At 33.6% G+C, this 15600-nt stretch overlaps 1 protein-coding gene across 2 annotated transcripts in view; it reads left to right on the top strand.

Moving 5' to 3' along the window:
- Window positions 1–15600, top strand: part of LOC659717 (neuroligin 4) — a 147082-nt gene that overhangs the window by 28915 nt on the left and 102567 nt on the right. The window lies entirely within an intron of this gene.

Below are 15600 nucleotides of genomic sequence, written 5' to 3'. Positions count from 1 at the left end.
CCGCAACACTATGTCCGTTCCAACCAAATTTGTATGCCCCAAATGCAAAGGTGAAACCGAGATTCAAGGACGAAACTGCATGCATTGTGAAGTAAAAAGTTATATGAAGATGTTAGGACAAAAATATAAATAATAAGTATATATGTACATACGTTTGTTTAAGTGTAACTGTTATAATAATTAATAAATATGTCTGTATAAAATAAATGCATTTTTATTAATTTGAATACACTACAAAACCCTAAAGCAACCATATCCCACCCTGGCATAAATATCTAAATATAACAATGACCGCAGGGATTCCCATAATTTTCAATGTGAGATTTCTCTGGAGATTCTTATCCTGACGTCATGATCCAAAAATTGCCATGACATCATGATCTAAAAATAACTACAACATCAGGAGATTCACATAATTTTTAATGTGGGATTCCCCAAAGTGTCGCATGCGCAGTTCTTATCCTGACGTCATGATCCAAAAATAGCCATGACATCATGATCTAAAAATAGCTACAACATCAGGGGATTCACATAATTTTCAATGTGGGATTCCCCAAAGTGTCGCATGCGCAGTTCTTATCCTGACGTCATGATCCAAAAATAGCCATGACATCATGATCTAAAAATAGCTACAACATCAGGGGATTCACATAATTTTCAATGTGGGATTCCCCAAAGTGACGCATGCGCAGTTCTTATCCTGACGTCATGATCCAAAAATAGCCATGACATCATGATCTAAAAATAGCTACAACATCAGAGGATTCCCATATTTTGCGTCGGGGGAATCTCTGAAATGGCGCATGCGCAGACGAAGTGAATTTGAACCGGCACAGCATATCTACTGCCGTTGACAATAAAAAGTATCAATTTTTCCCATTTTTAAAAGCATTTATTTAACTTGCTTTGTTGTGTGTCTGTCTGTTTCATATTTTTGGAGCCAAATTTGAAAGCGTTCCCGTTGTACCAGTGAATTGAAATTTTGCATACTTACGTAGTCTGCGTGACAATGCATTCCTATAAGGTTAAATACCCCCTAATGGGGTTCAATGGGGTTTTGAAGTTTTAGGGTATGTTTACAAATGGGTTTTCGATGTGTACATACCGTAACTCATACCAATATTATTAACGGTATGTTGGTCAATCGGAAATAAATTAATATCTAATCATTTTCATTAAGTTCCGTTACAAAAAATGTAGCTATTTTTTTAAATTCATTTATTCTAGACGATAAAGTATAGACATAGAAAAAATATTAGAATGTGCTTTCAATGCTCACAGCTGTTTTCAAAAAATGTAGCTATTTTTTTAAATTCATTTATTCTAGACGATAAAGTATAGACATAGAAAAAATATTAGAATGTGCTTTCAATGCTCACAGCTGTTTTCTGTCACATACAGGCTGTGCCAACGATCCGAAAAAGCTCCATAACTTGTTTATTGTTATAGATATTGATTTTTTCTTAGATTATAGATTTTTTCTAGATTATATCTGCGTTTCTGTTTGCATGATTCTAAAATATTGCTGTATATATATAGAGTGTTCCAATAATAAAAAACACTAAAGGTATGTTTTTTAAATAGAACACCTAAAATTTATTGCATTTTTAGACGTAGGTTTTAATGCCGATAATTTTAATCTAAACCTGTATTAGACGATTCTGCTTAGCTTTTGAAATAATTTGATTTTTTTGACAAAAACACGTTTTATTTAAGAATTCATTACACAAAAACGGAGAATCGTAGAAAAGTAGGCCTTTCACCATTTTAAAGGAAAAAGTTCGAACTTAAATCTGTTCCAAATGTTTAGCACAAAGCAATTAGAAACATAGAAAAATTAAGAAATTTGAAAAAGTTAATTGGGACACTCCATTTTTTGTTCTTGCTTCTCAAAGATTATTAAATTGTCCAGCTAAAAAACATGGAGTTTTAAATGCCTAAAGTTAATAACTTAAAAAAATATTTCACTTTAAAAGTTAATTTTAGCAACAATGCACACTATTCATGAGCATTGCTGTTACCATAGTAAACCATACCATAACCACAGCAACTCCACCATAGACCATTTGTTGGAGTTTATACGGAAATTAAAAATTATCCAAAAATATTTAAACTTTGGTTATTTCACTGTAACAAATGACAAATATGCAAATGTAACATTAAAGTTATTATTAGCGGAAAATTTCACTTTTCAACTACTGAAACAACAGTTAATATATTTTTTTTAATGTTTAATCTTAAATATCTTTTGAATAATCAGCAGAAGACACTTAATTGTTAATGTTTTTAGACAGACAATTTAAAGGTGTTTTAGATGCAAAAATATAAAATTGGGTGTTCCATTTAAAATTTTGAAGTTATTCAACTTTCAACAAACCTCTTTATTTTTTATCTTCTTGGGTGCAGTAAGCTAATAAGTATAATATATCCTTTAAGTTTGAATTTTTTTAAGGTGGTGAAAGTCTTAGTTTTCTAAGATTTGTCATAAGTCATAACAATACGGCATTACAGAATTACTTTCTTAAATTGAGCACTGTTCCCCAAGCTTTTATGAATTTTAAAATCCTAGTTTGTAAGCAAAAATATTGTCCTTTGATAGAACAACATTGTTTTTTACTTTTGAAAGCATCTTTTAAATAAAAGCTATTTTTTAAAAAATATTTTTTTAAATTGGTTTATCTTTGTGTCTGTATCGACTTAGCCAGTTTTTTCACTTTCCCCAAATCGTGCGAGTTGTTTAGCGTTGCGATTTGCAAAGTTCGTGCTTTTTGTGCAAACTGTTGCTGAAGTTTATGAAATGGGCGTTAAGTCAAACATCACAACTTCTTTCGCACGCAACTAGCCGGAACTTTCTTCATCCGCTTAAGTCCGGGGTGGGCCCGATCGCTAGTTTCCGGGTTTTAATTCAATAGCGTGCCGCTTTCAATCAAAAGGAAGACTTTCAACACAAACAAACCCGCGAAACGTCACTAAACTCCTAATTAGCGAAATTTCAGCTAAAATTTGATATCTCCCGGAGAAAAACATGGCGGTTTATCCAATTCCCTTTTAAATTACCGTAGTTATTCCGCTCGTTAACCGAATGAAGGGTTGCGAATTTTTTGGGCCAAGTTAGTTCGCGGTATCGATTATGTCTTCGGTAACGAAACCGGGAGTTTTATCAGGCGGGAAGGTAAAGTCGCGATGTAATTGGACATAAAAACTGGTGCAGCGGAAGCGTTGCTGTGCACAATGCGCCTGATTTATTTTCTTCTTGTTTCTGACATATTTACCTTCCTTAATATATTTCTGTTATTTATATTTAGGATGTTGTAAAAGTTGAAAGTTTACATTTGCATCGTCGGAATTGTACCGGAGGGAGGAGAATCGTGCGGCTTAGCTATGTCCTTTGTCACAAAGAGAAGAGAAATAAATGACGGACTGGCATATTATTTGAATTTAAATTTATGAGGACGAAGAATGGCGGAGGATGCAATCTGACGACTTTCCTAACTATACGCTGTGTCTTCAGGGACAATTTCGTTCCAATGGAGCCGTATTAGCAAGACATAATTCGCGATTGCGACGTCTGATATTTTTCGCAAGACTTACGTGACTCGAAACTTTCAACCCATTCAAACTCACAAATTAATCCTTTCTCGGCCGTTTTGGAATAGTTATATAAAGTTTTAAAAGTGAGGTGGATCTGGTTAAAAAGTTATTTTGCTCCAAGGAAACTTTTTTCGAAATTCTATAAACGTCAGTTTACTGAAACACGCTTTGAGTGTCGACACACTACATCAATTTCTTTGCAAATTGAATAAAACTTACTTGGAATCCGGCGAGTGTTTTCTCATGCATGCATGCATGCAGGTGCGCCGGTCAATTTGTTGATGCTCCTTCCAAAATAGATACCAATATCAAACATGGGTTATGTTGTGAATATCTAACACATCTTTCAAAAACTTTACTTATTTCGCGTCTGAAAAAACAAATTAGGTAAACTTACTTACAACACTAGGCGCACCTTTATTAAACCTCAAACTTCATACATTTTGACATCAAAAGACTTTTATGGAGATTGCATTTTAATCTAACTTGCTTCATGATGTGTATATTGTCTCGCAACTTTCAGTTTTTGTGCAAACTTTTGGCAAGATATCGAGTCCTTGGAGAGCGATTCGTATTATTATATTTCAATTTGGAGCCCGTTTAATTACCACCGTCTGCTCAAAACGAAAAGGATGCTCCGCTGAAACTTAGAAAATGAAATTCAGTTGCTATTTTAAGGTAAAATGCGTTTCAATTATGTTCAATTAAGGCAAACTGCTGAAATTGCGTATAATTGACAAATCAATTGTTCGCGTTGAAAGACACAAGGAGTTTGCAATTTATCTCGTTCTAGAAACCTTTCGATATTATATTAATTAGAGGAGCCATCGGACAAAACATCCATTTATCTCGATCGAGCGTTGAACAAGTATTTAAATTAAATTCAGTGTTGTGCGCACATAATTACCACAAACTAAAATTATATCCGGACATACCTGCCTCATTAACATTCCACTGGCTCGACTAGATTCGGACATTTTCAGTTCACCTGCCTCGAATAAAATCTTCACAATTGTTTGATGCAATTACCTACATGCCTGTACATTGCGCGTTTATTTGCTGCAATTTTAAAAATGAGATGATTTAGCACAAAGGGCTAATTTTCGTGTGTGCATTTGTCCGAATTAAGCCGGTTTTCAAGGCCACTCGTGACGTTTAATCGGCGCCGGTGCTGTCTCCTATAAATAATTTTCATTAATCTTTTACAATTCTTTGTGATTACTTTTGTAATTTCCCGGAGTCTGTCCGAGACAGTGCGTTAAAAATTATCCAATCAAAATTTAATCACGGCGCAAGATTGTTAGGTGGTCCGAGATGGAAAGAAGTCGTAAACTCCAATTAGAATCGGCCAGAAAAACCCTCGACGTCCTTATCTTATCCGGAAGTAAAACAATCGCGAAATGAAAAACGAGCGTCGAATTAAGCGAAAATTCGGACAAACCGGAAGTTCCGGCGACTGCGCAACAAATGCAGATCGAAGATGTTTATTGGGATTGCTAACGAGTGGAGATGGCCCCGAACACAAAACGGAATCTTGCGAAATAAACAAATTTAATCGGAGGGATTGACAGCGGGAATCGGGCAAATCCCACGTGAGAAGCGAAATGACGGATAAAGATAAATGCGAGATGATGAGGTTGGCGGAATTATTCCGCTTTTATCTATTCAAATTAAAATCGAGATTGAAGAGCGAGACGTGATTTCTGATCGAACAGGTGCGGCGCATCCACCATTTCTCGTGTTTTTTTTAACAATTTTCTCATTGCAAATCACCATTATGAGCCTCTCCGCATGCAAACCAGCCATGTTTTTCGTTTCTCCGGATTCCTCCGGTGATGTCATTGGTCGCGGTACGATACTTGAATAATTAGATCGGGTTGTGCCGCGTGTTCTGAATCCTCCATTGCGTATTTATGCTCCCTAAACAAATTGAATTTCGTATAAATTCAGTTCGATGACGTCGCGAAAACCCGTAAAGCATAGCGCACAGATTATAAAGTTTTTGGCGCGTCCGCAATCGCTCCCAAATGTGCAATGTTTGCACGAATCGGCCAAACTTTCGACTCGAGAAAAAATAACGCGATTTATTTCGCTGCAATATGGCCGCCGCTGCAACAATTTCGATTAGAGGCGATTAAAATTTATGAGGAAAAAATATAACGTTTTTTTCCTCTTGAAACCAAACCTGTCCCCAATGAGGCCGGGGTTTTTGTCCAATATTTAACTTGTCAAAACGGCATCGTCGTCGGCACGTGACCGCTTGGAGGGCCTTTGCAGTTATCGTTTGTGACAGACAATGATTCAGTCTAAATTAGGTGTACTCGATTTAATTAACTCGACATGTCTGTTTAGCATTAGAGGGCGTTATCAACGCAATAACCACAATATAATGGCAAAGTCTGTGAAGTAATTATAATGCACACAATGCTCGCAGACTGACAGTTCTATTGGTCTGTCCGATTCGCGAATAAATCAGATTACTTGGATTGGCTCCCACAAGACTCAATTGCAATAGTTGGTGTCGTGGTTCGGAACGTGACGGAGGATTTCAAAGGACTCACCAGTTGCGTAATTGCACGCCTGCTACTCCCCAATCAAGAATATTTACCACATTTTTTATAATAATAATAGCCCATCTTTATTTGTATTGTAAATAAATCTCGGGGGGCGAAGTATAGCATTCGAATTTTACCCCTTAAACAACTAAGAAGTCAATGAACAAACAAATAAATAAAATAAATGAATAAATAAACAAAACAAAGTTAATAAAAACTGCACTGTATTAAAACTAATAAAAAAACTAAAGAAAATAAAACAAGACGAAAATAATAAAAAGCAAACAATAGAGCATTGGAATTAGGGTCGTACTGGACCCATTTGCTTACCGGCCAAAACTTATTTTTTATCAAATATAATATCCAAATATCGCAAATGGGTTCTCTAAAAAATATTCACAAGACTATGATTAAGGTGACTAAAAAGAGTCGAATTTTTGCCATTTTCCGCAGTGTTTTACAACCGTTTTAATTAACATTTGTAAAATTGATTTAAAGAATATATTCTTCTATTCGGGTTGAAGGGGTGAAAGTTTTTTAAAATGCGGCAACTGTTTTATTTAATTCAGAAAATTATCCTGAAAACTGAAGAAAATCTAAAAAAATCTAGTCTTCTTTGACAATTATTTTCCATCAACAGTAAGTGTTGAAGAAAAAATAAAATACTTTTGGCCATGTAGTGAACTCTTTGGAATAAAGAATGATTGTTATTGTTGATAGGACAATTTTTTGAGTACTAGATTTTTATGACATTTTTTTCCGATTTAAGAATTTTTTTCTAAATTAATTAAAGCTGTTGTTGCATTTTAAAAAACACTTTTTTCTCTACAGCCCGAGTAGAAAAATGTCTGCTGTAAATCAGATTCAAAAATACGGCTGTAAAACACAAGAAAATGGCTAAAATTCAACTATTTTTACCCTACGATGATTAACATCGTTTTTAGGCAACCCATTCGCGATAGATTCCGTTAGATATTATATTTGATAATAAATAAGTTTTATCTGGTAATTTAAATCTTAGACTAAAAAAAAATCTGGAAAAAACCTACAGATTAGAAAAATGTGCATTCATTTTATTGCGAAAATTGTTAACCAAAAAAATTTTTTAAGTAAATGACAGGAATTGTATCAATTTATTATATTGTAAGAGATAAATCTTTCAAATATTGCTGTTTTTAACTTTGGTTATGCTAATGAGGGATCAGCAATATTACGCACAGGAACTTGTTAGCAACTTTTTCTTGAATGAAATCGTTTACGTAAATTATACAGCGCGTTAGGGAATGGTTTAGCAAAAATTTAAAGGTAAAGACTGGCAAAACAAAGCGATTAAGTAAAATTTATATAAATCAAAAATGCATTGTTTTTCCAAACTATCGTTCTGAAATTAAAGTCCCAAGTTTTGAGAACCGCTGAACTGAAATGATAAAAATTAGCGTAAATTTAAAAAATATTGCCAAAACGGCAAAGGTAAATTAAATTTTTGGTTCACTCCGTAATACTTCTATTTCGACTGGTGTTTAGTTATTCAATTTTACAAAAAAAAAACAAAAAATGATTATAAAAGTTTTTAACTCGTCTGATCATGACAAATTCACATATGAAGTAGTGCTAAGCTAATCCCTAATACCTTGTATATTTGGTCTACCGGCAGCCAAGCAAACTCTTTAATTTTTTGCGGTACATGGTCAAATTTTCTTAATTTACGAATAAAACAAGCACACAAATTTTGTATTTTTTCTGTGAATAATTTGAAATTGATTTTTGACTTTATTTCTGTGTTTCTTGTAGAAATGACAAACATTTGCTCGCACTTAAATTCAAGCCATCTGCAAAGACATGGATATTTCTCTAAGCTGTAAATTAAAAATAGAAGCGGTCCTAAAAATGAGTCTTGTGGAACACCAAATGTAAAATATTACTAATAAGCTGCTCTTGATTGTGGGGTGTCTATATTAACAAATTGTTTTCTATTTGTCAGATATAAATAAAAAAAAATTGTTAAATTTTTGTTGAAACCGTTAAAGATAATTTTACACAAAAAAGTGAGTGATCTAAGGTCTCACACGCTTTGGAAAAATTCAGTATCACAGTGGTGGCATCACCTTTTTCCAAAAATATACCAAGAATATTTCCTAGGGCTTTACCAGTACTATAATGTTTTCGAAGTCCTGATTGCTTGTTAGTAAATATACCTTTGAAACAACCTTACCATACACTTTCCTCTAAATTACTTTTTATAATATTTTTGATACATCTGGTAATATGCTAATAGGTCTCAAGTCAGAGCATGCATTGAGATTTCTAATTTTGGGTAGAGGATGCACTAAAGCAGTTTTCCACATTTCAGGATAATATCCAACCTCAATGCAGCGGTTAACAATATGAGTAATAAATTTTGTCAATATGACTGAACATAATTTCAACATCTTTACTGAAATGCTGTCAACACCAAAAGCATTAGATTTTAAATTATCAATTGCCTGGTAAACTTTATCAATATAAGTGAACTAAAGACACAAACAACTAGAAGATTAGTACAATTATTTGGCGGATTAAATAATGATAAAACATAATTATTAGCATCATTTACATTAACGATTGATATATCTATGTCGTTTTTTTGCTGATTTAATGTTTAAATTACCTAAAGTTGACCATATTTCTTTTTTATCGAATTGTTTACTTTTAGCAATCAAATATGCACTCTTTTCTCACCTTATAGAATTTACAGTCAAATTGTGTAATTGTTTATAAGCAATCCAATCGTTAGTGTTGTGTGTTTTTATATTTTGTCAATGCCGTATTACGCTCATTCATATTTTTTTATTCACTAGTGTAAGCCAAGATGCTATGGTTTAGCAACAAATGAAGTTACAAAATATTTGAACTACATTATGAGATAGAAATTCGAGTTTGTCGTTACTGAATCTCAAAGCACATTCTTAAGAACATTTAAAAATATTTTATAATTAAAATTTATAAAGAATAAGGAATCAATTTCTGTACTTATGCTGTTTTGAAAAAGCTAATTTACAAAATACTAAGTGGTGACTAGAAACCAAAGCAGCATTAATGACACCAGAACTCCAATCCAAAAACTCGCCCTCAAAATCATTTCATAACCTGCTGTTCAAAAATTCGTCCAAGTGTTTTGAATGGCCTACATGCTGATTCAAAACAATTTGGATCAACCATCACGATCCAACAAGAAGACAAAAAGTACTAACAAGGTGTTGCGGATCAGCGGCAGTTAATCCGGCGTCCTGGCCATCAAAGAAAATAAATTCTCGTTTGTGGCTCGAAAACGTATAAAAAGGCCATCCCCGAGGCGGATTATTCGCCGAAGTAAAACAATATTTTCGAAATTCGAGTGTCTGCTCGACGGCTCTCATCAATAACATTTTATATCTGTCGTATTGATTGCCGGAGGTGGCAAGACACCCGCAAAAATTATTCGAGTAAGAGGCTTAAATGGGGCGACCAGTCGAGCGATAATAATGATTTTTCAAGGTCGGAACAGGCCGATATGCTGTTATTGCGACGCTGGAATATTTTAATTAAAATGTTTCCAACGTTCCGGATGAGTTTGAAGGACAGGAGAGCGTCTTATTAAAGAGAAATTGTCAAGAGTGACGAAAGATTTGAAGGGTTCTAAAGAGATTTTTTGAATGATTGATAAGGAAAAAATGCGACGAAAAACTGAATCATTTCGTGCTCGTATCGGGATAGTTCAATACGAGGACGAGAAAGTGCAATAAACGTCTAACGTATTGCCGGATTTATTACCGGTGTAACCATTTGTCAGACTTTTATAACTACAAATTAGGACACGAAAGGCTAATTTTAACAAAACTGTCTTGTTTCAAGCGGGATATCTATTCTAACAAACACGTAGTAGCTTTAAAGATTTGAATAAATGCCACCAGTATTTGATGGATATTTATTTATTAATTTAACACAAATTTATTGGTTTCATGTTTAATATAATCAATTTTACTAGTTATAAATATTTTAGCGCTTATTACTGAAATTGCTGAAAATAATTTTAACGTAAACTTTATTACTTTATAACTAATTTAATTATTGAAAATGTTTTGCTATAAACCAGTTTTAATCTGTTTTTTTTACATTGTTTACTTTCGAGCTATTGATCACATTTTACGACACTTATCCCGGCGCATCCACCATTTTTGAACCCTAAGCTAATCTCGCCTCGCAAAAAACATGATTGATGCACTTTCCCGTTTACCTTTCTTTATTACCATGCACTTGTTAATGAATATTCCATTACTTTATTTACTTTTCCTTCATTTAAACTAATTGTAATTGGCGGCACAATAAATCCATTTAATAATTATGTGAGCAATTTCGTCCTTTAATCAAACATAAGCTTCAAATTAGTATTTTGTTGGGTCAATGCTAATTTTAATAAAGTAGCTCAATTGGAGTCAAGCCGGATGTGAATAAAAGCTTGAAAAAAAACAGGAATAAGAGCAAGGAGCGATTTTTAATTGAACGTAAAATTAATAAAGACGCGCCCGGATTGATTAAATCATGAAATTAAAATGTAAGCAAAGTTTAATAACGGCAGCGCATCCGCCAAATTGCAGTTTTGTCTGATGCGATTTTTTGCCGGCAAAAAATCGGTTCGGGTTAGTGGAGCTTTTACCGTGGGGCTTTTAAAGCGTTTTTTGCCACTTGGGATAATTAAGTCGAATTGAAAGTTTCCTGCATGTTTCTAAAAAAATTATGTGAAGTTTAAACGTGCTAAGCGTCCAAGGAGTCGATCCTCTCGCCCGACTTTTTGGCACGTTTCGCTCCCTCATTAATATCTCGTCGCACACAAAGCGAAAAATCAAATATAAATTCTCGCAGGTTGTACACCAAATCGGCTTTGTTTTAAACTATGTTAGGACTAATTCAGTGGAAAACACGTTGCAGATGTAAAAAGCCAAACTGCACTCGGAATAATAATAGGATTACGAGGAAGCACTTTGATATTACTAAATAGTTTTGAGGGGACGATTGTTCGGAGTTGCGGCTCCGCATTTCCATAAAACTGTAATAATTGTAGGCGAGTTGCGACGATCTGTCATGATTTATTGTGGCAAAACAGCGCATTTGCGTCTGCTGCAATTCTGAAACCTAATTCCCAAGTTTAAAATTCAAACGCGACACCACATAAAGGAACAGACTAGAGCGCTGGTCCGGGCGCAAAAAATAATCCTGCCTACATAGCGCAAATATTGGATTAATCACGCCATAAAAATACCTCCACCATCGCCTAATGATTAAAAAACGCACCGCACATCCGTGTAAATTTCTCCTAAACAAATTTAATCAAAACGTGTCGCGAAATTTAAACCCTTTTTATTGCCCCAATTAAAATTGAATAAAAGCATTCTCGTATAATATAGCGCTAGTTGACCAGCCGAATTTATTTTCGAGATGCACTCGTAAAAAAACGCCCGGTTGTAAATAAGGGTTATTAAATGTAAATTATGACCGACAAGTTCTCCCCCGTTTCTTACGTCTGCTGTTCTAATTAACTTTATTTCACCTACGCATTTAAATTTAATTAGTATTGTTATGAGCGGCGTCGGGGCGTCGTTTCGCTTTTCCCGCCCGAATTATTTTGTATTAATTGCGTTATTAATTCGGGACGTATGCACCGCCGGGGGCTTAATTAAGCGGCTAATATTTAGAGTGTTCGATAAACACCCGCAAAAAACGTCTACACTCAAATTCACGAGCTGGAATTAGGTTGCGAAAGGTGATATTTCTCGCAAGATACTGCAAGAATGCAGTTTCAGGAAAATGTAAATTGTGCACCGAAAATAAAAGAATAGGAAAGCATATATTTGAAAAGTTTTATATTTGTTCTCGAAGATAACTTTAACTTTATTTTATCAGCTTATGTATGAGGACACAATTTCTGTTCTCATGACGATTTAAACACAATAAAACGTATTCAAAAGTGCAACCAAAATACCGCTCAGTTTTTATTTTACATTTTGACATGAAAATCTGATTTGTCACCATAAACCAGGCTATGAAATCAATATGCAATTATGGAAATTAAACAATAATAATTTTATTCATATTAATTTGAAGTTTTACAATGAAATTCCATTTAGTGTGACGTCTGATTTCGGTGAACTCCGGGCTAAGCTTTTTACAAGTTTATCGATGTGTAATCTTTTTATATCCTTTGCACAATCTGCCTCTTTATCATCTTCATTTGCGGCACTTGTAGTAGCTATCATCCAGAAAATTGCCTCGACACGTTTCAGCAAAATTCCCGCGCTTAAAGATTGAAATAAAAGCAAAATCTCTCGCAAATATCCCAAAAAACGTATGTGAATAACGTGCGATATTTCGCCAGCCTCCGTTTTCTCCACGATCCGAATAATAAAACTAGATAAAACAAGATTACAAAGAAGTGCAAATCCCACACGAAGCCGTCGCCACCGCCAAAACAATAATAAAAAATCGCCTCGCGATGCAAACTGAAGATCGTTAAAAGCGTCTCATTTCGGGTTTATCGCAAAAAACGGTGCAAGTCGGGCCATCAGAGAGCACATCACGGCTCTGAGGAGTACAATTTCCATCCGTATGATTTACATTTTCAACGAATCCTGCGATATGATCGACGCCATGACGGTCTCAGGGGCCTGATGGCAAAAACAGGCCGATAATCACCTACCCGTTTGCGATTCGATTTCGAAACCGTTATATCTAATGACCTCCATTCGGAATTGCGATGACGGTCTCGTAAAATACAACGTTTTAAATCTATCGCGATCACAATTACGTATAGCTGCTGGTTTATTCAATGCGGCCATTAGACGAGGGAATTTATTTCGGCCGGTAATGAAACGCTGAGTGAGAAATGCGCCGCCGATGATCTTGCAGGAAAGTTCAGGATTCACGACGACAAACCGAAATTATTTTTACCGTTTTGTGCTTCTCGGATGTTAAGTATTTATTAATTCGTGTTTAAGGAGGAAACGAGATGTTTCGTACGAAATAAAATTTTATTTTATCGCCCCCGCTGGAAGGAAAATCGAAAACATCGGAAATAACTAAACATAAAATAAATGTAAAATAAAACGATAAATTGTTTACAAAATATTTATTACATGCAGTCAAGCACTAGCATAATAAAACAATTTGAAAATATGCTGCTGTACCAATACGACTCAACTGCGACATGAGATAAAAATAAATGGATGAATATTGCGTTGAATTTTTTGCGGTTTATGAAGGGGAAGCCTGTAATTGCCCAAGAGACGAATAGAATGGAACAAGTTCTTGTTAAGGGCTCAAAAATAAAAAACGTAAATCTTCAAGAAAATTGCATAATGCACGTAAAAAATAGAAAACTTATAAAAATTGAAAACATTAATTAAAAAATGGTTTATTCCAATATTTACATATTACAGTATAATATGATCCTATCCTTTCTCTTAATTTTATATCAATTTATTTGGGATGAAGATAGAAGTGTAATTAATTTTTGACATCACACAGTCAGACAACTATTCAAAAAGGCGTTAGTTTAGTGATTGAAATGTATATTAAAGCAAAGAAAGCTTATAAGAGTTGCTTTATTTACAAAATTCCTTTAATGAAAGAATGTTTATATTTTTAATATTTACCTCTTATACTATTCTAAGAACCTATGATTTTTTACAGAGGTATCTACATACAAAATTAATTCATTCGTTATACAGGGTGCTCAAAAACTGGCGCACCAACTCAGTGGTACGTTGTTGAGAAGCATGTATAGATCACAGGAGAAATCTTGAAAAAATTCCAAAAAATCATATTTCAAAAAATCTGGAGCTACAAACTTATTTTGTTAACTTCTTTAGTTTTTATTATTTTTAATGTTTTTATGTTTCGCATTAAGTAATCGTTCCCTAACTAAACGATAAATAATGATTTTTAAATTTCCTATCAGACTTTAACAGTTTTTTTAATTAAAAAAAAATAAAATTTATTAAAAAAATCACAGTTTGTAGATGTGCCAACACTGGGAATTATTTCTTAGGAAACCGCTTCAAAAATAATTTATTTTTACTGTTGATTAAATTATTTGCGATTACGACTGTTAGACAACGTTGCCATATATAATTTATTTAAAATTCGTTATTTATCAATAACGTTATTACGAAGAGTTTTTTACTATTTTTACTTGTATATGTAAACAATTCTCTGCCACACTCCATTGAGTTGGTGCGCCGGTTTTTGAGCACCCGGTATGTACAGTGTGAGTCAATAGTGGGTTATTTCTAAAATTTTATAAATATGCAACCATGTAATCCTCAATTATTGTTTTGAGTAGCGTCAAGTTTGTCTTGACAGTTTGACTAAAATTTATTGTAGATTAATGTTATTATTGATAAAAAACCAGTGTTAATTCAGTTAATGTTTTTAAAAATCAAACGAAGTATCCAAGGGGTGAGTGCAATGAGTATTTTTGGTTGCATCTTAGGGTATGTCAGAAGTAACCCACTATTGACTTACCCTGTATATGAATTTTATTCGAAATGTAGACAGAAGTGTAGTTAATTTTAATCACACAGACAAACAACTATTTAAAAAGGAGTTAGATAATTGAAATGTATGTTAAAGCTAAGAACGTTGATGGTAATACGAGTAGACTTTATTTGTCAGTTGTAAAATTATACGAGTTGGTTGTAATGTGATTTTGTTAATCTATAAACGATTTGAAAGCTACAGATTTTAAGCTAAAGAGCTATTTCTAACAGACGTTTTTGATGTGTTAATTGACAAAAAAGAGCAAAAATAATTGTTCTTTTCAAGGTAAGTTGTTTTGCCAAATGACCACTTGTTGTAAATCTGTGCCTGGCTAAAGAATAATAATCGAAAAACTTCTGACATCTACCTCAAGTCTCAAACTCATGTATTTTAATTATTTTTGCTGTTGCAATATTTTTATTTTTATAGAATGCAAATGAAAAAACCTCTTTTCTTAAGATTAGAGTTTTTATTTTGTTTTTAGGAAAGCAAATTACTGCTTTATTTTGCTTTTTATGACATATTAAAACATTTATAGTTACTTTACGATAATGAAACTTTTTTCCAATTCTTATTAAAGACTGGTAGGCAGCTATTACGTTGAGTCTGCATTTATTGCTTTAATTGACATTACTCGGAATGTGTTGTAGTTTTTGTTTTAAAGTTCTGGCGCAGCAAAATTCAATTTGAACTGAAAGATCCTGTCAATATTTCTGAAATCAGCAAACCGAACAAATTTATTCCGCCAGATTTGGAATTATCTTGTCACTGGAAGTTCTAAAACCACTTCAAATGTTTACCAAACTTCTCACAATTTGTCTTTCTTTTTCATTTGTCAGGATGCAAATTTTTTCAAATTTATATAATCTAAACTAAGAATTTATTTGAACTTTTCTCTCTGATC

Source organism: Tribolium castaneum, chromosome 5 (genome assembly GCF_031307605.1).
Source record: "Tribolium castaneum strain GA2 chromosome 5, icTriCast1.1, whole genome shotgun sequence".
In the NCBI taxonomy this organism is placed as follows: domain Eukaryota; kingdom Metazoa; phylum Arthropoda; class Insecta; order Coleoptera; family Tenebrionidae; genus Tribolium; species Tribolium castaneum.
This window is presented reverse-complemented; position numbering and strand designations above follow the sequence as displayed.